This window comes from Pteronotus mesoamericanus, unplaced genomic scaffold (genome assembly GCF_021234165.1).
Source record: "Pteronotus mesoamericanus isolate MK-2021 breed Mesoamerican mustached bat unplaced genomic scaffold, CSHL_Meso_final contig_179, whole genome shotgun sequence".
NCBI lineage: Eukaryota > Metazoa > Chordata > Mammalia > Chiroptera > Mormoopidae > Pteronotus > Pteronotus mesoamericanus.
In genome coordinates, this window is record NW_026555075.1 from 4674378 (window position 1) to 4698087 (window position 23710).

The following is a 23710-nucleotide window of genomic DNA, read 5'->3' on the forward strand; positions in this document are numbered from 1 at the left end:
AAATAAGCAACTTTTGAAATTTCAAGTGATCTTTTTAATGATGAAAAGAAATACATGTCCACTATAGAAAAAAAAAAAAATCAGACAAATGTAGCAAAAAAAGAAAATAAGCCAAATTGAACACATCCACGCTTTAGTCAAAAAAAATCCTTTGGATTCATTAGAATCCTTATGAAACCTGATTTTTATTAACCAATGAACTGGCCATGATTTCTGCTTTTATCAATTTGGATGCATATATCTCTGCCTTAAGGTAGGAATGGGAACTAGAGCCACAGGAGCTGTGACACTATGGAACTACACCACCGATATCCCAACACTTACAAACTCAGCCAAATTGCATGGCCCTCTGCCTCTCTATTCTTTCCTTTATCTCCTCCCCCATATCAGCAATGCATTTTATCTACAGTCTGCCCACCAATCATCTCTACCACAGGGCTGTATCTAACATCTGAAAACATGTCCAAAACTTGTATCTTCTACCATCCCATACCAAAATATTTAAGAAAAAAAAAACCTCCGCAAAGTCACAATTGACCCAGTTTCTCATCCTGGGCCACTCCCTTTCTCCTGCTTCTTCCCTGCACAGCGGATCTTTTCATTGATTCCATCACCTTCGTTACCCCACTTCCACCCCCTTTCCCTGTATTCCCCGGTGTGACCGCACCCCTCAGCCTTCGTCTCACCTGGGAAGCCAGAGCCTTCACCGTGGCCTCCCTGCCCTGCCTGGCCCCACGGCCTCTGCCAGCCCCTCTTCCCCAGTCCATGACCGGACCATCCCAGGTACCTTTCTAAATCACAATCCGATCAGCTAAGCCTGGCTTGAAATCCTTTTATAACTCTCCAGTGCCTTTAAGACAATATTCAAATGCCATAGCAGATTCTCAACAGCAACAAAAAAATGAAATAAAGAATTCCCATAGGACCCAGCAATTCTACTTCAGGGTACGAAAGCAGGGATTCAAACAAATACCTGGATACCCACATTCAAAGCAATAGTCATAAGGTGGAAGCAACTGAAGAATCCATCAATGAGTGAGTGGATAAACAAAATGTGATATATATACACAATGGAATATTGGTCAGCCTTAAAAAAGAAGGAAATCTTGACACATGTACAACATGGATGAAACATGGACAAATACCAGATGACCCCACTTATATGAGTAATCCAACTCATGCAGATAGAAGGCAGAATGGTTGTTACCAGGGGCAGGAGGGGGAGGGAACAGGAAGTTGTTTTATGGGTACAGAGTTTCACTTTTGGAAGACGAAAAAGTTCAGGAGATGAATGCTGGTAATGGTTGCACAATAATGTGAATGTACTTAATGTCACTGAAGAGTACGCTTAAAAAGATTGCATGATAAATTTTATGTGATATATTCTTTACCACAATTTTTAAAAATTCCTTATCAGGTCACATGGCTGCACAACCTGACTCAAGTCTTCCTCTTCAGTCTCATCTTTCCCTGGCGAAGCTCCCCCCACCTTCTAAGGCAAACCTCACATGACACACAATTATGCCAAGGCCACCAATGGCTGCTTCCACCAGGACATAGCTAACTGGGCTGTGGGTGTTTACTGGCCCAAACAATGCCAGCCTACAAGGACACAGAGACCAGTCAGATGGCTGAGAGCACTGGACCAGGACGTTCACAAAGATCAAGGGGACAGGGTGTATCATTCAGGTGAGAGGAAGCCAGTCTGAGGAGAGGTGGGAAACACACATGCACAGAGAGAAGCAGTGATGAGGGACTTCGTGGGACAGAAAAGCTGTGTTAGGTCCTGAGGTGGGTCCAAGTTGTAGGTGCTCAAGAGCTTCAGCTGAGCTTCTATTCTTTTAAACAAATACCCCATGACTTAAACCAGCAAGCAGACACTCCTCATAGGCAGCATGAGGAAGCCAGTACACCTCCAGCAAAACATAGTTCGCTTGTCTCCTCCACCCACCCCCACAGCCACCGCCACCCCGCCCTGAGAAGGCTTGAGTTCTCCATGCGCGAAGGCCCCCCGACAGGCGAGTGGTTGGCACACAGGACTCTGGTGTGGAGAACAATGAATGGGTGCGCATTAGAAACACAGGCCACTCGACCTTCCAGGACTGTTTCCATCATCTCTACGCTTCCCTCCAGATCACAACTGACCAAGAATAATTAGAGAGTCTCAGACGACACACAAAGAACATAAAAGATCAGGAAAGGCTCAGGCTAGAAACAAAAAGACAAGAAACTTTCTCAGTATTTATCAATTAAAAGGCAAGTGGAATCAAAACTGCATTCTTCAGAACAATTGAATAGAGCTACATGGTTTCAAAAGAATAGGGGCTAGCGGGCCACAAAGAACCACACAGAGGGTGTTGCAGGGCTCCCCAGAGTTTATACTTGGACCCCGCCATGCAGTTCCTTAGAGAAACTTATTCATGGCATTTACTTCACAAAGTACAGTTATCAGATTTTCCAATCCTTTATTCCATGGTTAAAGCTACTACATACTGAGCGTCTCCCCCTCTTTCTAAAGCTTTTTGTTAAGAGTATTTAATAGACTGCTGGTAGGATGGCTTTTGTTAGAATCTTGGATTAGCGGGGGAAAGTCAGCCCACTCCTGGGCAAGTTCCATACGGGAAGTTATTCAAACTCTGGATGATACACAGGGCATTAAATTACCAGGCAATGATAAAATGGAATAGATTTGAACTGGGAGTGAAAACAAACAGCTAAAAGCAAATGGAAGCCCGTAAGCCATAAAGCAGACTCCAATCTTAAAAGGCTCTGTGAACAGGAAAGGCAGTCTACGCAACATTCTGGTTGTTACCCAGGGGGAGTCTCTGCGTGGGCCGGGAGGGGCGAGGAACCCCCGGTGTCAATGTCAAGGCCTGTTCTGTGCAGGTGTGGGAAGGCTGGCCTTATCAGCCAAAGCCATCGACCAGGAGCTGGGCTGCCTTCAATCCCGGGCAAGGCCAGTTATTAGATTTGAAAGATCGCATTTAGAACTTTACAATTCATTAAAGTGACAGGTAAAAAGAGTTTTTCCCAACTGTGGATATGACAAATACATTATCTAGACTAGTAAGAAGGATTTTTGAGTCAAAAATAACAGTGCTGCTATGACAACATTGAAGGTTTTGGATTATAAACTACAAACTATCCTTTCTAGTGTCTGAGCAAAATATCTTAGGATCCCAGGCAAAACCTTCTTTTAACACAGAGAGAAATGGACCCAGGTGTTGCACATCTGGTTTCTCAAAGAGCCAGGGCAAGGAGAAAGCTTTCCTGACCCGGCTGGGAATAGTTTTTCACACGTATTATGTTATACACACCACCCTTCAATCTAATTCCTATGTCACCAAACTTTTCAAAATACCTCCCAGTTTTTTAAAGAGAAGTTTCACTTCTACATTGGAAACGGGTCATTTTCTATAGAAGTTTTGTAGCAAAAGCTTACAGAGAGAATTCCCTTTTGATCGACCCCGATATGGGACAGCAAAAGCTTTGGACCACAGACCCAAACTCAAATCCAAGAGAATTCTGACCTGAAAACCCAGGGATGACAACCTCCAATCCATTATTAGGATTATTACACAGGCCGACTGAGAGAGCAAAACCCCTGCCTCTCCGGCTTTCACTGGTTCCCTCCCTTCTGACGCCATCTCTGCATCTGGTCCTGAAGAGAGCCCTGACTCTCCGTGTGCTGTCTCCCCACAAATGTGTCCAGGTAAATAACCCAGAAAGTTGTCTCATGTGCAACAGACATTCCATGGGGTTCAACGCCCTGAGGAGGAAATGCAGCCAAAAGCACGGCCTCACGGTCATCACCCCGGAGGAAGCTCCGCAGGGTCATGGCAGAACAACTGTCAAAGTGCAGGGCAACGTCAGGGCACGACACCCACTCCCAAGACTTGGTCTGAGACCCCCCCTCCCCGCGACAGTTGGGCACTCTTCGCCCGCCAAAATCCTCAAAGGTCTAGAGTGAACAGCAAGCAGCCCCAGCTTTAGGGAGAACCCATGGTCACACTGTCCCACTCACACTGGGTGGCAGAATTAATGAGCTAATGTCTGAAAAGGCCTATAAGTTCCTGCAGAGCAAGGTAGCCAAAAACTATAAACCACTGTTATAGCCAGAAACACAAACTCAGCTGTTAATTGGGACATGAAATGTGCTAATTATAACCCATAGACTCCTCAATTTCTTCCCTCAAGGCAGATTTTTAAAATTCCGTGAAGTCGGATGTGTTTAGCTTGGCAAACCCAAGACCCTGGAACACCTAGATGAATGTAAAATTGCTCAAACGTAGCTGGCACACCCAACAGCTCTGGCTGTTCCCGGCCAGCGTGCAGACACCAAATACGACCTATGATCATTAAACTGAATCCAGCCACCAGGGGAAAGCCGACTTCCTTCCAAATGAACAGATGTGTGAATCAGAGGGTCCCCTTCTCGTGCCACGAGTATCCTCACCAAAGTCTTCCTGACCCTTGCCCCCGCCCCGTGCTCACACCGATGGTCTTCTACTTGATCAGACCATCCAGTCTCTCACGGTACTCCCCGTAATTCCAAGTACAGTGGCTTCCCCTAGTAAGCACTCACATACGGTTTCTTGTCCCTGTCAGTTCTGCAGGCCCCTCTGGACTGGTTTTTGAAGACAACTAACTGAACTAAGATATTCACATAAAATAGCCTGGGATAGACCAGAGCAGAACTACATTTTATTTTTTTTTGATAAGTTTTTTATTTTTTTTAATTTTTAAGTCATGTTTATTCTATTACAGTTGTCTCAATTCTGTCACCTTTTGCCCCCCCCCCCCGCCTTTTTTAAAAAGAAGAATCATTCAGGCTCTTTTCCATGACAATGGCGGAAAATACAATGAATTTAATACACCCTTGTTGTCTGGGCTAAGGCAGCAAGTGTGTCTCAGGGATACATCAGCTGTTGTGTTCTGCAACAGGCCACAGAGGGTGGAATGACTACCCCACGGGCTCCAGAGAAAGTGCCAGCAGATCCACGTTGCAGACTCAGCTCCGCAGGTCGCTTACAGGGGGACCCTGGGCACACTGCCAATTCTGAGCCTCAGTTTCCTCACAAAGAGGTCAATTACATCATCTCCTGCAATCCTGTCCCAGCGTCCTTAATCATTACTGAATTAATAAAAAATGCTCAACCCTGGAAAGACTGAGTTCCTTCATTTGGGGGTGAGCATGCCGCCTGGATCTGGTTATAGAAACTGTTAAAAACCAAAAATGCCAGTCCGCGACAATCTTTCTAAATGAGTTACTCAGAGGTAAAGGAAGGCAGCTCTCTCGATTCTGACCTCATCAGGAAAAAACCAATCTGTTAAGGGTAACCATACACAGCACAGAAAGAAATGTACAGAATCAACAGAATGATAGTTAAGTTAGGGCACTGAGACACATGTGTGTTCTCTGTGTGTTTACAACTACATGGTCAGCTGCAAATGGCGCTGGCTATTTTAATACATTCATCTAGTTATGAAAGCAGAAAGGGACCTGAAATTAAGTAAACTACACCACAGAAGAGAAAAACATGCATTACTCAATAGTGCATCGTCAGCAATGCCTCTGTGCTCGTGTTTCAGAAAAAGTTCTTCAGATAATAAAAATTCAGAGGTCCAATACATGTGTCATCAGAGAGAGGTGCTTATACGCTTACATTAAGATTTCATGAATGGTTATTAGCTGAGAATTGATCAAACAAAAATAGCTAAGATGTTCCCAAAAAAGGCACTGATAACATAAATTGAGAAGACAAAACTACATTGTCACTTAAAAAGAATTTTTAAAGAAAACAGCTTAAACACAGTGGGTTATTTCAACCAAGTTGATGAAAATCAATGATCGTATCAGAATTTGGAAGTATTTTCTGGGCCCATTATTTTCCAGTTTTTCTAATGTTGGAAGCATTACTGAATTTAAAATCAAATGCACTATCATATATCTCTTACATATCTTTAAACATATTCTAAAGTATTTATGAGGACATACTATACAGCAAATCGCCTATAAGGCATGCCATAACTAAATAATCCTTTTAAGTCACAAATTAAAATGTTTACAAAGATGTATGTCTACTTCGTTAAATTTAGAAATGTTAACTAAACCTGAGTAAGAGTTCTGCTAATTCCAAAAGTTCTGTAAGATACAGCAATATTTCCTATATTTATATAAGGATACATACAAATGCCACTCACACACACACACACACACACACACACACACACACATTTTCTCCTTTGAATATAGCATACAACCTGTAAAGCTACAAAAAATCAATTTTTAAAGTTAATCAGTTTGACCATGTATAGAATCGCACAATAAATTTCCCCAAGGAAAGTTTGGTAAGAAATAAAATATTCAATATTGAACTACATTGTCATGCCTGATTAAGAAACGTTCATTTCCTTCTATAAGTACTTTATCAAAAAACAAAAAGGTTTTCAAAATACATTATTACATTGTAAATCGTAAAATTAAACGGCATAAAAAAATGTACAATCCACCCTTTCTCATGTCTGTCAGCAGGTAAGGTAGGTAGGCAGAGAGATACATAAAAACCATAGAGTTTTTTAAATGACATAATTATAAGGCCCCCTAGTTTAGAAATTAAAACTGCTTACCAACTGTTCTTCTCCATTGTTGTTTTCCACTGATTTAACTAGAACTTCAGCATTCAGTTCATGTGAAAGGGAGAGACAAACATTCGTTGTGACAGGGAGAATACACTAAGTACAACAAATAATTTGCACACAGATAAGAAGGGGAAAGGAGATCAATACCTGTGGCCAGGAAGCCAACCTCAGCTTCCACCCAGACTGTATTACGTGATTAATCACGTGGAAGTCTCTGCTATTCCCAGACTACTGCTGCTCTGACCTGTGCGTCTGCTGTGCACAGGCACGGGGGAAGAAAGAATTAGAGACACATCTACCTAGGCATTAGCTATCTACCTAGGAGAGAAAAAATACTTAAGAGCAATGTAACTAATAAAACAAATGCCCACATAGGGCAGATCATTCACCTCAAACAGAGGAACAGCAACTGAGCTTTATCGCTACAGGCAGAACTATTATCATGATATAGGAAGATCAGATAAGGATGGCCAAATTAGCGGGTGGAACTTGTTCTTAACTTTTCGAGAATGAGTAGAAGGCGGTTAAGCAGAAAAGAACTTTAAAGAAACAAGATTAAACATATTCAGAAGACAGTGACGAGGCAGAGTGGCAGAAGATAGCTGGTGCGGGGAGCTGACGGGCCCTGAAGCTGGCAGAAGGGGTAAGCTGAGGCAAGGCTGGGGGTGCACACCAAGGAGCGCCCAGCTGTGGGAGTGCAGGCGCGTGGAGGGAAGCATTCCACAGCCCATCTCTCGGTCTGCGCTGCAGTCACCACTGACGGCAGCGTGCCCGGAGGGCGACAAATATGACAGAGGGTCACTGGTGATGGCTAATCTGATGGGAAATAAAGTTGAGGACAGGCATTATAAATAATGGGGAGTCGCCGCAAAAATTTTTTGTTCAAGGATAGGGACAACAAAAAATGTGAAGGAGGTTTAACCAGGGGACAGTCTGAATTAGTTGAGAGAGTGACCAGAAGCCGGGAGGACTGCTCTGTGCAGCTGTTCTGTCTGTGCACTGCATACAGTGGGCCGGCCAACTGCATTCTGGGGATGTGGCCTGACCTCCAGTCGAGCTGCCGTAGGACTGTTTACCCTGAAGGGCACCTTCTTCTAAATGCGTAAAAGGCACCGTACAAGATAGCAGCAGGGAACCCAGTTGGGGCACAAATTCAGTCGTTCAGGAATTCGAACTAGAGTAAGACTAGTAGAAATGAAAGAAGAGAAAAAAACAGATGATTCTATCATAAAAAGTGAGGAATAATTTGATGGAGGGTCTAAGAGAGATAGGAGGGTTAAGAAAACTAAAGAGGCTCTCTTGTCCAAGTACATAAGGATTGACAGCTTAGCTGGTTGGTTTTTCAAAAAGCCAGATAAATTTGGAAGTCATAAAAAGAATGGTACATACCTTCACATTTTTTTTTTTAATCCTCACCAGAGGACACTTATTGTTTTTAGAGAAGGGAAAGATAGGGGGAGTGTGAGAGAGAAACATCTATCAGTTGCCTTCTAAGACGTGCCCTGACCAGGAATCGAACCCACAACCTTTCAGTCTACGAGACAACACTCTAACCAACAGAGCCACACTGGCCAGGGCCCTACACATATTATTTTAAATTAAACCCTGTAAACATACATGTGCTTGCCGCTCCTGTGCTGTAGTGCTGAGGCTTTTTCTTTAAGTGCATGTCCACTGACTGTAGTGCCCAGGGGTCTTTCTTTTATAAACCATCTTCATGGCGGCATCCTCCAGGTCCAATGTCTTTAAAGAAGGGTGAGACTATCAAGACAACTGGGAATCGACAGGGGTAGCCTGTGTAACTCTTAACAAATGCTTGATCCTCCTCTCTGGCAAGACCCTACAGCCCTGCCTTGCTGAATTCAGGCACAGGGCCGCGTGGGGCTTCACAGCAGCCTTTCCCTCCGCAGTGTTCCAGAGGGTGCTGTTCCCTCCCAGTGTCAAAAGCAACATGGAGCCACGCCCCTACCTGACCTGCAGTGAACACAGGGCAAGGGTGGATTACTGCTTTGAGCTACTAAGATCCCCAGGTTTTCCATGACCACAACTTAGCCTACCTACCCTGAAAGACTGACAATACTAGTGTAAATACTTTTATTTTATGATCTCCCAAATCAGCCTCACCTAAATCAGCTATAATCATTTTTAGAAACTTACCAGGTGGTTTCCAAAACATTCAAGTGAATTTTCAGAGAAACTACTATTTTTTGCACACAAATTTAAAATTGTTATATTAAATATAATAAATAAAACTGCTCTAAACAGGTTTGGCTTACATCCAGTTGAGTCTGGGCGAGCATTGCTCTCCACTGGTGCAAACACAAACTCAGGAGCACATTACAGGGTAGCTTTCATATAACTTTGAACATTTAGTGTGTTATGGGCATCAGCTGATATGTTTTACTCAGGAAAAGAACACCAACTAATCCAGCAAGCCTGGAGGTCACTAAGAGCTTGTACAGTTTACTAAAGCTGTGAGCCTAAACAACTGTAAGAATGAATAGTACTATATTACCAGCTTAAAAATCTGGTTGGTTTTCAAAACTATATCCAACTACCACATCTATTCTTTCCCAAATGTACAGTCAGAAGTGCTTAAGTCATTTTTAAAAAGGCACAAAAATAACACTTCAAACCCACAACCAGACATAGTCAAGAGTACAAGGTCACATGTTATTTCAATAACCTGCCTCTTAAAGATAGAAAGAATAAACATACAAGTTACTATTAAAAACTGAATTTGAGGTTCATATTTTAAAATTACATACTTTAACATTGTCAACAGACAAAAATATTCCTCTCAAGGTTGCCCAACAAAATCTGGGTGCTTCTATTTTAGGTAAACAAATAGTAACTCTATCCATAATTTATGTACTTTTAGAAATCAGATAGCCTCTTCAATAAAAACATGAACTTTTATGTAGATATCATACTGATATATTTCAACAGACTATTAAACACCATGTAAACACACATACACCAGAGACCCCAAAACAACCAACCGTAGTTTAAATAACATATATTCGCAAGCCAACTCTGACCTCTTCACCAATACCATGTTTGAAAAGGTTCCTTCCTCAGCATCAAATAGGATAACCTTAACCTCCACATAACTTTAATTTAAAAACAACAACAACAACAAACATATCTGCAGAAGGAAGGCAGTAATACTGTACCCACTACAATAATTCTGCCCCGGGGCTCAACTGGGATGGCTATCCACCACTCAGACTTATTTTAACCAAGATAGGTTCTTGAAAAGAAAGGAACCCCAAACCAAACTCTAGAGAGAAAAACATTAATCTGTGAAATGAGGTAAACTCAAATATAAGTTTTACTGAACCCTGGCCTAAATCATTGTTCCCACTATGTTGTGTGTATGTGTATGTGTGTATGTTTAAACTATGAGATAAGCAACCATGAGGACAGGATTACAAAACCATTCAGTCTTATCATCAAATAAAATTCACTACAGAGTTCACCTGACACAAATGGTACGCCTGAGGAAAGAATACTTTACCACAGGAGTGATGATCGTTGACAAGGAGCGGAAGACAGACAGAGCGATTCCAGGAAGAGGAGAGAGCCGAGGCCCAAACCCTGCAGAAGCTGGATGCCGAGAAACCAGATGAGAGGTGAGACCTGAACAGCACAGGTCACCAAAGGCAAGGGACAAATGTGTGACAAAAAGGAGCAGACAGTTGACAGTGTGAAGGATGAGGGAGCACGAAACAAGAAGAAAGCCAAGTAGGTCAACAGGCTTACAGTCCATCTGGTAGGACCTGAATTGTGTCCCCCCCCAAATTCTGTGTCCCCCCAAAATTCATATACTGAAACCTTAATCCCCAGTATCTCAGAATATGACTATATTTGAAGACAGGACCATTAAAGAGGTGATCAAGTTAAAAGGAGGCCATTAGGGTGGGCCCTAATCCAATATGACCATCTGAGGACACAGCAAGGTAGCCACCTGCAACCCAAGAAGAGAAGCCTTAGAAGAAAACAAACCTGCTGATATCCTGATCTTGGACGTTCAGTCTCCAGAAGTGTGAGAAAATAAATTCCTATTGTTTAAAGCCACCCAGCGTGTGGTGCTCTATCATGGCTGCCCTCGCAATCTAATATACCATCTACGACCCCTTCTACCAACTACCTACTTCTCTCTCTTCCTCCACAGCTAAGACTTCTGACAGAATTATCTTCAACAGCTGCCAACCCTCCTAGGCACCTTCAGCTTGCTTGGCACATGCCACTGAAACAACCTCAAATAAAATGTCACTATCTGTTCACAGCCTACTGCAACCCCCTCCTTGAACCTCTCTCCTGCTCTGGCTTCCAAGTGGCCACTTCTTCCTGGCTGTCTGCTTCCTACACCCATCACTCCTTGTTTTCCTAAGTAGTTTTCTTTCCTCTTCTGGTCACAAAATAACATTCCCCAGGAGTCTATCATCCACCTTCCTCCATCCTCACTCCACCCTATAAGCGTTGCTAACAACATTCACAGCAACTTGGAACCACAGGTAGATGCTGGTGATCCTGTCCTCAGAACCTCGAGACCTCCGGTGCTGGCTTGTCCCTCAGGTCCAGGCCCTGCATTTCAAAGGTTTGCTGAACCTCACTCTCTGCTTGGGGGCCTTATATCCCATCCCCTTCAGGCCTGACTGTGCCAGCCATTCTCAATATCACGACGTCACGCGCAGGCCAGAAACTTTCCCTGACCCGCCAATCCACTCACAATATACACCTCCTGATCAAAGAGGAGTACATAAAATATTCACAGCAATCTCTGGCACAATCACCTCATTCTTAAAATCTATTGCAAGAAAGTCATCCAAAACATGGAAAAGACTGTGTGTGTGTGTATGTATATACATATATACATATGTATACATATAACGGATATATGTATACATATATTAACATATATGTAAAAAAAATTCATCGCAGTATTATATACAACAGCAAAGAGACAGAAACAGCCCAAATGCCCAATAATAAAGGGATGTTTAAGGAAATTATGGTACTCAATGGAATAATATATAACTATCAGATTTAAAGAAAAATATACACTCTATGATTACAATCATTTTAAACCATACATATAAAACACTTAGAAAGGAACATTTAGAAATGACCATAGTTGACATTTTAGAGTAGTGGCTCAAGTGGTATCTTTCTTAGCTCCATTTCCCAAACTTTCTGTAATGTTCTTAAAATGATTTTCTAATACCAACAATCCAAAAGAGAGTTCTAGTAATCTTGGACTTTCTGAATTGGTTGCTTTTAAGAAAAATGAGAAGTTTACTATAGAATTCCCTTCAAATGCCACTCCACCTCCACGATATACCTGTTGCAACATCCAATGCAAACTCCCACAAAATAAAAGCCTCCCCAAATCCTATTATATTTGTAGCCCTCAGCATGAGATCCTAAAAACGGATTAACTTTTTCAAGAAATCCAACTGGACACATAAACAGCTGCGTGACTGTGCAACTAGGTTCCCAACATCAGCCACAGTTACTAACTGCTTTAGGAGGAAAACACCACCACGCACAAGCAGCTGCCAAGAACGCAACCGTAAAAGCTGGAAGAGGAACCACAGAAGTGGCCTCTATATCAAATGCGTAACAGGCTTGCTGACTGCCAGGTAGTGAGGGGCATTTTCTCCATCCAAGAAGGAGAGGAGTTGTCAACTGTGCCATCCTAGAGTCCAGGAGTTGGTTTCTAGGTCACCTCTAGAGGATGTAAAATGATGTTTCCTTTACCTTCTTACCTATACCTTTCTGTTTGTCTTTTAAATTGGCAATAAATAATGGGTATTAAGGTGGAGCTGACAATTTTACCATTATTTCTTCACTGCTCATGCCCTACCCTTGGCATGCCTCGGATAAATCCAATAAATTTCTCCTCCTCCACATATCGATGTATGGGAAATGAAACAGGCAGAAGCCACAAATGTAATACAAGATCTCATGCCCACACCTATGTAGGTTGCTGATGAAACCTGACAAAGCAGTCTAGGGTAGGCAGACCCTCTGCAACTGCTACTTTACTCAAAAGTGGTGTGCATATTGTTTATAATTTAAATGATTCCTATGATGAATCCATTTGGACAGTAAATACTAAATCCTAGTTCTATACATTCTATAAACCCAGATTCTACTGCAGCAGAGAAAGAGCATTCATAAATATTTGTTATGTTCAAATTAGGCATTTGTGGTGGGAGATGAAGAACATCATAAATTATGGAATAAGGTACAGGAAGGCATCACCTTATTTAAATCCCTTCAACTGCGTTTTATATTCAACTGTGAAATTTCATTGAAATTAGTAATTTTCCCAAGTAAATGGCTCTTCTGTTGACAAAGGCAAGATCTTTGTCATACTTTCCTTGAAATTTGTCAGTATTAATTTGAGATACTTACAGATTGCCACTGCTTAAGAAAAAGTTCCTGTAGATAAAATAAACTTAGCTGGAAAGTCCATTTCTTCACTCAGAACTAGACAAAAGGAAGTGCATAAAAGGAAAGTTGGAAAGCTCTCTGAAGTTTTTTAAAAAGTAATTAAAATCAATGGGCTTTTGAGGAAATGTGTCAGATTTGGCAAAGTTTTCTTTCTAAAAACATATTTTGGTAATTTTCCAGAATTCTGTTCTTCTAGTTTGGAAAAGTTTAAAATTCTGACACATAAGAAAATGATACCAATACAGACAACCCTGAGCAAAATAGGGTAAGAGGGAAAATTTAACCTTAGCGTCTCCTCAGTGTCGCAGGCTCCCAATCCCCCAGGATTCCTGGCAGTTTTAGGAGGTCACAGGCCCCCAGAGTTTACTAAGTTCGTTCATTCATTCTTTCATTCATTCATTCCAAGTGTCACTAAATAAAAGGCAACTTAATTTAGATTTTTGAGGGTAAAAAGTTCATTTATTTTTACAATTAAAAAGAAAATATTCTTTATTTTGAATGCAGAAGCCCGTGCATCATTTCTGCATGGCGGCAAGTAAAGGAGAAAGATGGGGTACTGAAAGGAGGGGACTTTAAGGGGGAGGGGAGTACGTGAAGAGCCAAGGAGGCTGAGTAACAGATGGAGAGCGGCCCACTCCAGGAGAGCAGGGAGAAATAAAGAGGAAAAATAATGACGGTAAAAGAAACATGCAAAGATAGAAGAGTTTCACAAGAAGCCACATGCTCATCTTCTAACATTTTGGGATACTTCTGCTGAAAACTTTGAAATAAGGTTGCATTTCTGCAACTATACGCATACAGGCCACCTCTGCATGCACTTAGAACAGGTAGGCCCCAGCTGCCCTACCCGCTTCTGCCCCACTTCAGTAAGCCACTTAGGCAACTGCCAACCTGGCCTTTTATTCATAAGATTTGTAAAAGTCACCGCGATCTACGATACTAACACAATTGCTGTTAAAATTTTGGTTTATTCCTTTGCCCTCTTTCTTCCTACATATTTTTCAGGAGTAACTGGAGTGCTATATCAACTCATAAGTTATATGCACTGTGTGGTTTTGAACAGGTCTGAGTATCTTGCACTGGGAAGAAGGAACCCAGAAATCCATTTTCAGGAAAGGCTGAATGGAAACTAACATCTACACTGAGCACTTGCTCTGTGCCAGATACTATTTTAGGCACTTACATGTGTTAACACATTTAATCCCTATTATAACCCAAAGAAGAAGCCTCTATTATTACCTGTATGTTGCTGTGAAAAACAGGAAGCAGGGACAGATTAAGTCCCATGCCCAAGAACATGGGCCACTAAGCAGAATAGCCAAGTTCCAAAACCAGTACTCTCTCTCCAGAGCCCAGCCCATGACCGCTGCACCACATTACCTCCCCCTGAGACGAGGGCTCATCATAGCACAAGAGAGACCCAAGCTCAGATGCAAAGCCTCAGCCAAGGAGCAGCGATTCTACATGGACCACAGTGTGTGTCACTCAGACTGGACCCCTCCGTCACCCCACCCCATTCACACCCAAGCCCTCATGACCGTTTGAGAAAGGTGCCATAGGGAGAAGGTGCTAAGGCGGCCCCGCTCAGGGCTTCTCCCGACCTGGGAGCAAGGCCCCAGCCCAGTAGTGCAGAGCCCAGGACACCGTTGTGTCTGGCAGCCACCGTATGAGGGGCAACGGCAGCACTTGGAGGGCAGAGCAGGGCCTGGGGGATGAGCAGTTGTCCCACTCAAGCTACATCATAGAGGCCACTCTCTCTTAACTCAAGACAGTTTCATTTGAGCAGGTACGTACTGACCAAAAATAAATATTTTCATGTCATCATTATTTAAACACTATCAAATACCACTATTAGGATGATTTGGTAAGAAGTAATGACTTAAGTTATTGATTACTAAAATCTCCATCAAGCTACCATGAAAAGCAAGCCCCACCTCAGGGATCCTGGGCCCATTTTCACCATCTGGAAAGCTCTTCCATTCTCCTCTTCTAGCAAGAACCATCCTTCAGACAGTAACACAGACGCTGGTTTCCTCAGACAGGCCCTCTCTTTGCCCCTAGTCTAAAGTCTTCTTTCTTATTCTCACAACCTCCTGTCCTTTTCCTTCATAACATCTATCACAACCCCTAAGTGCATCATAACTGTGTTCATTTCTGCAATGTTTTTCTGCCTTCATTCTCCACGAGGCTAGAAAGCATATCTGCCCTAGTCACCACTGAAGACTCAGTGCCTACTACAGTCAGTGCCTGGCATACACGAGGCACCCAAACAGTTGATGAGTGATTAAATGAATGCATTAAACAACTAAATGTTACCTTCCCTGCCTATGTGTACTGAATTGTGATATTTCCATTACAGGTTGTTAGTTCGTGCTCTATTAGAAAAACCACCCAACTTCAGGCTCCAGTAACAAACACAAGCTGACATGTGAACTTCATCAATCAAGAATCTTCTATTAAACACACTTCTCCAAGGAGGACATACACAGGGCCCAAGACATATGAAAGGATGCTCATCATCATTAGCCACCAGAGAAATGCAAATTAAAACCACAATGAGATACCACTTCACACTGGTCAGAATGGCCACCATCAACAAATCAACAAACAAGTGCTGGTGAGGTTGTGGAGAAAAGGGAACCCTAGTGCACTGTTGGTGGGAATGCAGACTGGTGCAGCCACTGTGGAAAACAGTTTGGAATTTCCTCAAAAAGCTAAAAACGGAACTGCCTTTTGACTCAGCAATTCCACTGCTGAGATTATACCCTAAGAATCCTGAAACACCAATTCAAAAGAACCTAGGCACCCCAACGTTCATAGCAGCACAATTTACATAGCCAATTGCTGGAAGCAACCTAAGTGCCCATCAGTAAATGAGTGGATCAAAAAACTATGATACATTTACACAATGGAATACTACACAGCAGAAAGAATGAAAGAGCTACTACCTCATGACAGCATGGATGGAACTGTAGAGCATTATGCTAAGTAAAATAAGCCAGCGGGTGAAAGACAAATACCATATGATCTCACCTATAAGTGGAATCTAATCAATAAAACAAACAAGCAAGAAAAATATAACCAGCAACACTGAAAGAAAAAACAAACCAAGAGTAACAAGACGGGAAGAGGGAGACGGGTAATGGGGAAAAGAAGGGGAAGGGTCAAGTCCAGGAACTTGTATAAAGGACCCGTGGACAAAGCCAAAGTGGGAAGGATTGAGGGCTGGAAGTGGGGGTGGGTGGGAGAGGGGAAAGTATGGCAGGAAAATGGAGACAAATGTATTTGAACAATAAAAAGAAAAAGAAAAAAAAAGAATCATCTATAAGCAAACACAAAGTCAATCCCATTCTTGTATGCTAGCAACACCAATCAGAAATGTGTTAAACAATTCCATTCGCGATGGCCACAAAAACTACAGAACACCTTGGCACACATCTAACAAAAGATGTAAAATGTTTTACACATAAAACTATAAAATGCCACTGAAGGACATAAAAGGGCTAAATACATGAGGCGGCACATTAGGTTGTGGATGGGAAGCCATGAAAACATAAAGAGGTTGAAGTAATTCCAGTAATACAAAATTTTAAAAAAACAAGCCACATGCAAGACCCTGTGTGAAGGAAGAGAAGCATGTGATGTGCATCGAGGGACACAAATGTAGAAAATGGCATTTTGTGTAAACTGCAATAACTTAATTATACTGGGTGTACAATGTTACTTTCAATATTTTGACTTTCGAATATTTTCTCCTTTTTTAAGTCATAAAACGGTAAGTGCTCTAATTCAGAAGAGCAGGAAATGGGGAGATGGAGACAGCGGCAGCAAAGCTGGACTGCGGAAGGTGCATGGGGGTGCCAGGTGGGGGGCGGCCCCCAGGTGAAGGGAAAAGCCAGGACAACACGGAGGTGAAACTCCCTGAGACATATCTGAGAGTGAACTCGGTGTGACCGACATAAAATACAGAGTCCCACAGAAAATCAGAGAGCACTGCATCTAGAAATGGTACAATGAAGTGACTCAGCGGCATTTTCTACATAATGATCCCCCCCAAAAAGTGGCCCAATGGTCACGTAAGTTGGGACGTGTGAATACTCTCTCTCCTTCTTGGAGATTCACAGTGCACAGTCACAAAGGAAAGATCGTGAGAAGTCCTCCTGCAAAGAAACTTATTTTAAAATGTTGTTTAACCAACCCCTAATTGGCCAAGGAACTCTTTTTTACATAACATCCACTAATTTTATGGGGCATTTTCCAACCTACTAACTTTTCATGGAACAACCTACTTTGGGAAATGCTACCTTCCAGTAACCTGGCCTTTTAGAGGTCTGAACCAGAAACACGCTTAAGGATTGGGAAACAAAACACAACAATCAACCAAACACAACAACTGATTGGATGGATGCACGGATCATAAAAAAAAAAAAAGAGAGAGAGAAGTCCTCTGACCAGTCAGGCTCAGGTGGTTGGGGCATCATCCCGTACACCAAAAGATTGCCGGTTCGATTCCCTGCCATGGCACATGCCTGGGTGGCGGGTTCTGTCCCAGGTCAGGGTGCAAGAAGAGGTGACCAATTGATGTTTCTCTCCCTCTTTCTCCTTCCCTTCCCCTCTCTAGAATCAATAAAAGAAAAAAAATTATTCAATATTTTTAAATAGGGAAGTAGGCAATGCTTCTGAAATCCAAAGTGATGATAATGATAGCAATGCTATCAGCACAGTGAAGTCAAAAGAGGATCAACCCTTAGGTAATGGGTACCAAGCTTGGATTTAGAGGGGTTTGCGAAGACCATGAATTATTCCCCCAGAAAGAAAACTGAGCAAAAAGTTAAAAGACTTGGTTAGGGGCAAGTTAGCTTTATGAGCCTGAGCAGGTCTTAAACACAATGAAAGGGTTACAGCAGTGACTTCTAAGGCCCTTTCAACTGGAACACTCTACACTGCAAAAAGCAAAATACCAATGAATACTCAAGTTCTACCTTTAAAGAAGGTGTAAAATGAATAGAATATAGGATAAAAATAAACAATTCAAGAATTTGAATATATGGATTTAAATATATGGGTGAGGGGTTTTTAAGAGATTATATAACTATGGATGCTAAAGAGATATCCCTGAAACCTATATAGCTATCAAGTCTTACTCCGCCCCCCGCCCCCAACGTCAGAGAATACTTAGTATTCTGCTTCTGCAAAAAGCAGATTCCTGAATCCCACTCAAAGTGGCAGTTCATATATTTTAATGAATGCCTCTCAACACCCTGAAGATTTCAGCAAGTGAGAACTTTTTCCTCGATGGCTCGCCACATGAGAGGCAGATCAAAACTGCGCTCTACAAATTGCAAGACTGCTAGGGGACTGCAAAATAACTAGCATGCGAATTGGCATGAGACCAATGTTTATAAAAATTAAGCTTTTCCTAAAAGCATTTAGGTTGGACTCTAACATGAATAAAATAGTGACGATCCTTTAGAAGCACTTTCAAGGGAAAAAAGTGATCAGCTAGGAACCAAGCATATTTGCAATCGGAACATTGTGAGTAGAGCTCTAGGGTCTAATAATAATATGTAATTTAAAAGGAAGCAGCACTAAGGGAGGAGAGAGAAGGTGAACACTGGAAAAATGTAAGTAGTGCCAGCAGGAATTCTGCAATTAAGTTTTTTTGAGAGGTTTCTTTTTGGTTAAAGTGTGTGAAAAACGCTTTCATGAAACCAGTGAAAATGAGTAGGCAAGTGATATGTGCACACACACTATTACGAAGCCAATAATTAACAATCTGTTCCATTGTCCTTTCAATTCAGTTCTCCAAAATCTCTTCAAGGATATTGAATTCTTTCCTTTTTTTAAAAACAAGTTTAAAAACTTGTAATGTACAATTCTGAACTGTATTTTCATTTTAACACAGCAAAATGAATGTAATGTCAAAGGCTCTTGAGTTGGCGCAGGACTGGCTGGAAAGTCCTGGGAAGGCAGGGAGACCTGGCCTCCTCTTGGCCTCTCCCAGCTATCAAGGAAAGTCAGGCACCTGATATTTTTAGAAGCTCAGAGTTGTTTTTATTTGATACGCGAAGGAAGAATGTCAATTTTCACTTCTCTCCAGATCTCAATTTCTAAGAGTATAAATTCATACCAACCCTTTTTTCTCCTTGTACAAAACCCCATTCCCTAAGCCCAGCTCTGCCATGCCTCTGGCACCATTTCACCCACATACCCTGAGCTCCAATTGCAGGCCCCGCAGCAAACTGCACTTAGGTGGAAGGAAGACCAAAGGTCAGACAAGCCCCTTGAAAGCTCCCATCTGACCATCTGAATCCCGAAGAGGAAGATGTGACCAGGAGAGAGTTGGGAAGATCACTGAGCAGGCCTGGCTCTCAGTCTCTTGCTCGCAGTGGAAACTAGTTTCACAAGTCTCCCCGACGTGCAGAAGGGGAATGACGGATGCAGGATGGGGGAGCCAAGCACAAGATCCAGAAAGGAAGAAGGAACTCAGCAGCATTCAGTCAATTCTCCCAGCTCTGGCCTTGCCAAGGAAACCCACAAGAACCCTGAATCCCAGGTGACAAAGGAAGCCAGCCAGGCAGGAGGGAGGCCCCTTAAATCTAACTCCTTAAAAGTGGCCCAAAGCCTCAAAGAACACTGCACCATGAGACCATGCGTTGTTCTGGAAAGCACACAGTCTTGGATTTGATCTCCACCAGCCGTGGGCAAGTTTCACAAGCACCCAATACTTAATTGACAGTAGCATAAATGTCATATAAAAATATGAATGATTCATTCTCTGGGGACTTGGCATTTCTTGTCCACAATGCAAATATGTCTGCAGTCTATGAACAGCCTTAGTGGGGTTGAATCAACAGCCACGCTGAACACAGGATGAGGGTGGGACACTGGCAGGTGTGCAGGGGAGGAAGCGGGAAGACTCCAAGGACTTGCCATACGCCAGAGCCGGCCACATCATTCAACACCTTCTCCCACGGAACTGCACCTTACACATACATCCTCCAGGTCCAAAAGAGGATCCTCCACTCTGTCCTGGTGCAGCGAATACACCAGGAGGAGGCTCCCAAGCATCCTAGGCAATCCAACCTTCAGAGCTAGGCAGCGTTCAAAGACCTGAGCCCTTCCGCACCAGCAGAGGTAGGGGAAAATGAAACGAAGGATGAGGAAGGAGTGAGTATTGAGTTGGGTTTCTTCCCACTCTCCTGCTTTTGTTTGCGTTCAGCGTTTGTGCCGGCAGGCAGCATGTGCTGGCGTGGGAAGAGCTGTAGGTCACCACAGCTCTCATGGTTGTTTTCTTCATTCACCAGCATCTACTTTCTGGGCGCACCGTTCTGACCTATTCTATCCTTGGAGGCACAAGAGATTCCCTTCATTGCTTTTTAATGAAGAAGGTACTGACAACTGAAAAGAAACTGACAAGAGGCTGGAAGAGTGTGACAATGGTGAGCATCCTTCATCCTTCTCAGCTGGGAAGCTGGATCGTGCTCCCTATCAGAACTCAGTAGACCTCGTTTCTGCATCTCTAAATACGCAGTGGAGGGTACTGTACTGGTATGACGAGACAAAAGTTACTGCACCTACCCCGCAACCTTGAAGACCCCAAATGGAGTCCTAGCCTGAAATGATTAAACAAGTAAAGGTAGAACTTATCTTAGAAACAAAAAAGTCAATATTGACTTTTCCCTTTGCCCAGCAACATACTGAGAAATCCATAAACAATTGATGACGCCATGAGTTATGATGCATTTTGCCCCTGTACTTGGTCACTCAAGGTCAGGGACCTCTGCCCAGCACCACCCTCCTTTCCCCCCAAGGACAGATACCAATTCCATTGATGCCTAAGCTCATTCACTTCCCCTTGTGAGGAAGAGATGAGCACAGAAATCCTGCTGAATGTATGTTCCCACAGAGCTCAGAAATATGATGATCTCAGAGGATATTATAAAGAAAGACCCCTGACACTTTCCTAAGGAAGAATGTCTTCTGTAAAAGGCGACTGGCTGCCAGGACAAAAAGCATGTGCTGGGAAAACCCACGGCCTGCTGCTGCCGCGTATGTTTCCAATTCCGATGTCCCATTTCCTCTTTATAATCACATTCCTTCCCTCCTTATTTCTCTTCTAAAAGGACACTGGCATTACAGCTCAGTAAAGAAGTAAAATGCGGTGCTCAAATAAAGGCTGTAAGATAAAAAAGGGCTAACTGAATGTCAATAAATATAAAATGCTTGAACGCTACAAAAGATCTACTCAATTCCACCACTTTTAAATGTTTCCAAAAATGAACTTATTTTTAACTGTTGGCAGCCTAATTCTTTAACATAAAGTTTCATTCACATAAAGCTTATTCACACAGGCCATAACACAGTACAAAGCTTTTTAACAACACAGTTTGAAGAGTTGTGATGTCACTAGTCTGGCCTTCCAAACTGATCTCACAGTGGTTTTTGGAAGACTCCATTATGATAATATATGCAAAAGTGATTTGAAACCTGCAAAGGGCTAATCAAACAGCTATTGTTCCCTATAATTAAAAGGTATCATATCATACAATGTATACTTAGAAGGAATGGACCTTGGAATCACAGATGGGAATTCAAATCTCTCCTCCACCACTTACTAGCTATGTACATAATAGGGTGGAAGAGTCAAGTTACTAAACTTCTTGGGCTTCAACTGTGAAATGGAGAGAGAATACCCACTCTATCAAGTTGTGAGGATTCATAGAGTAATGAACTTGTAAAACCCTTTGTACATAGTAAACACTTACTAAATGGTAGCGACAATTATTATTAAGCCACTTAATTAAAATCCAAATGTCCAGCTATTGAAAATAGTAGAAGGAAAAAGAAAAAAGGAGACTCTCACCCAAAAGGAAGACAAATGTTAAACACATGGATCCTATAATCTGAGGATCCCTTCTTAAAACAACACCACCCCAACCCCCACTCCTTCCCCACTGATGTCAGAAGCTCTTAGTTGCTTTGCATGACATCCCATCCCTTGAAGCGGAGGCAGCCTACAACAGGGCAGCTATCGGACAGCCTGCGGCCAGAGACCACCTATTTCAGAGGATCCCCCATTCCTGTCTCCAGTGATAGTAACAGTGTTTGCTTTGTATTTTGTTAAAGTTCAGTGAGTACTTGGGAGGAATCTAATTATGCTATATTTTACAAAACAATTCACAGCATAAGGAAAAGTCCGAAATGGCAACACGACAATAACAGAGAAGTCTCCTTCTGTTGACTGCCAGTGGCGCAACGTTTTGCCGGCTTGCTGGTTGGACAACATCCCACTTCAACTTCACATCACAGTGGCTTCTGAGGACAAGTCCCACTGCATTTCAGCTGAAAATCTCACCACATCCCCCACGAAAAAGACAAAACCTCAGCAACAGCTTGTACAGCTCTTTTCCATTACCACTTAGTGGGCAAGCAAACATTTTTTTCCCCTAAAGTAAGCTCCTAATTTGCCTTCCAGGCTTAAGAGGCTTTCAAACTTGGTTCGCCCTAAAATGACTGGCCAATGGGGTGGTTTACAGGTGGACCCTCAGTCTTGCCAAGGAGGTAGCATTGGGTCATTTCCCAGCCCTGCCTGTGGCCAGACTATCACTCAATGTCTCCGAAATTATCCGCAGTAATTCTAACCTTCAGTCTGACTTTGGGATCCTTCCATCAGTGTCCCATAGGCACAAACCATGAATGCTTGGAAATGTCAGCCTCTTCCCAAAACAGTTTTGCTTGGAATACCCCATTCAAAAAGACGCTCATCATTCAATCTCCCCTGGCTCCCTCCCCAGGTCGGCCAATCCTCTTGGGTTTTTTGATTCCAATCTAGGAAAAGGGTCACTTGACAAATGCCCAACATATTACATTTAATTCTACCTCCCCTTACAAAAAAATTCCCACTCTCCAAAACAGGAAGTGTTCTCTTTCTTATTTCAGATGACCCACATTGGGAGAGAACACAAAAGTCTGGCTCCTCAATTCAAAACCCAAACGTTGGTGTGGTGTGTTTTCTGAGAAAAGACTGGAAAAGGGTATTTCAATTCAGTATTACATAATCTGATTCATTTATTTAGCAATGTCTAATTTTCTGGTGGTTTCTCCCCCCAAACATTCCTGGAAAATTGTTATACTATACTATATTACAATGGAGAAAATTATTTCACGTCGAAATCGATTCTTTAAAATTTGCCTCCTACCCATTCGAGCCAGTATCCAAGAGCTGCACACGCAGACCCACAGGCACACGCAGAATACGGAAATACCCTGATTCATAGTTTGCCTTTTTTTTTTTTTTACGTCGTCTTCCACTGTAACTAACAAGATTTGATTTCAGCAAACCAACATTGGCGAGCGCCTAGAGCTCAGGGAAGCACACAACTTGTTGCAGCAAGAAACGCTCACCCGCAGCCTGAACAAAGCATCACAAATAAACTCCAGAAACCCACAAGACCCTTATACAAAATGTGTGTTCTCATTAATTCTCCAATATACCCTCATCACCCACTTCCCAACCCTCTTCTCAGCTCCAGCACTTTCCAGGACTCCCGTTCCTAATCTGGTTTCCATTCCAGCCCCGCCCCCTCCCGTTCCCTCTAGG

General features: G+C 42.6%; 1 protein-coding gene across 7 annotated transcripts in view; it reads right to left on the reverse strand.

The window, feature by feature from the left end:
• Positions 1-23710, reverse strand: part of MYO1B (myosin IB) — a 163264-nt gene that overhangs the window by 138697 nt on the left and 857 nt on the right. For 6 of the 7 annotated variants that reach the window (XM_054566714.1, XM_054566711.1, XM_054566716.1 and 3 more), the window contains exon 1: positions 6631-6782. The exons of the other annotated variant lie outside the window; for it this stretch is intronic. The gene's annotated coding sequence lies outside the window, so the exon portion shown is untranslated. Of the gene's footprint in view, positions 1-6630; positions 6783-23710 lie in introns of those variants that run through there. 7 annotated transcript variants of the gene reach the window in all.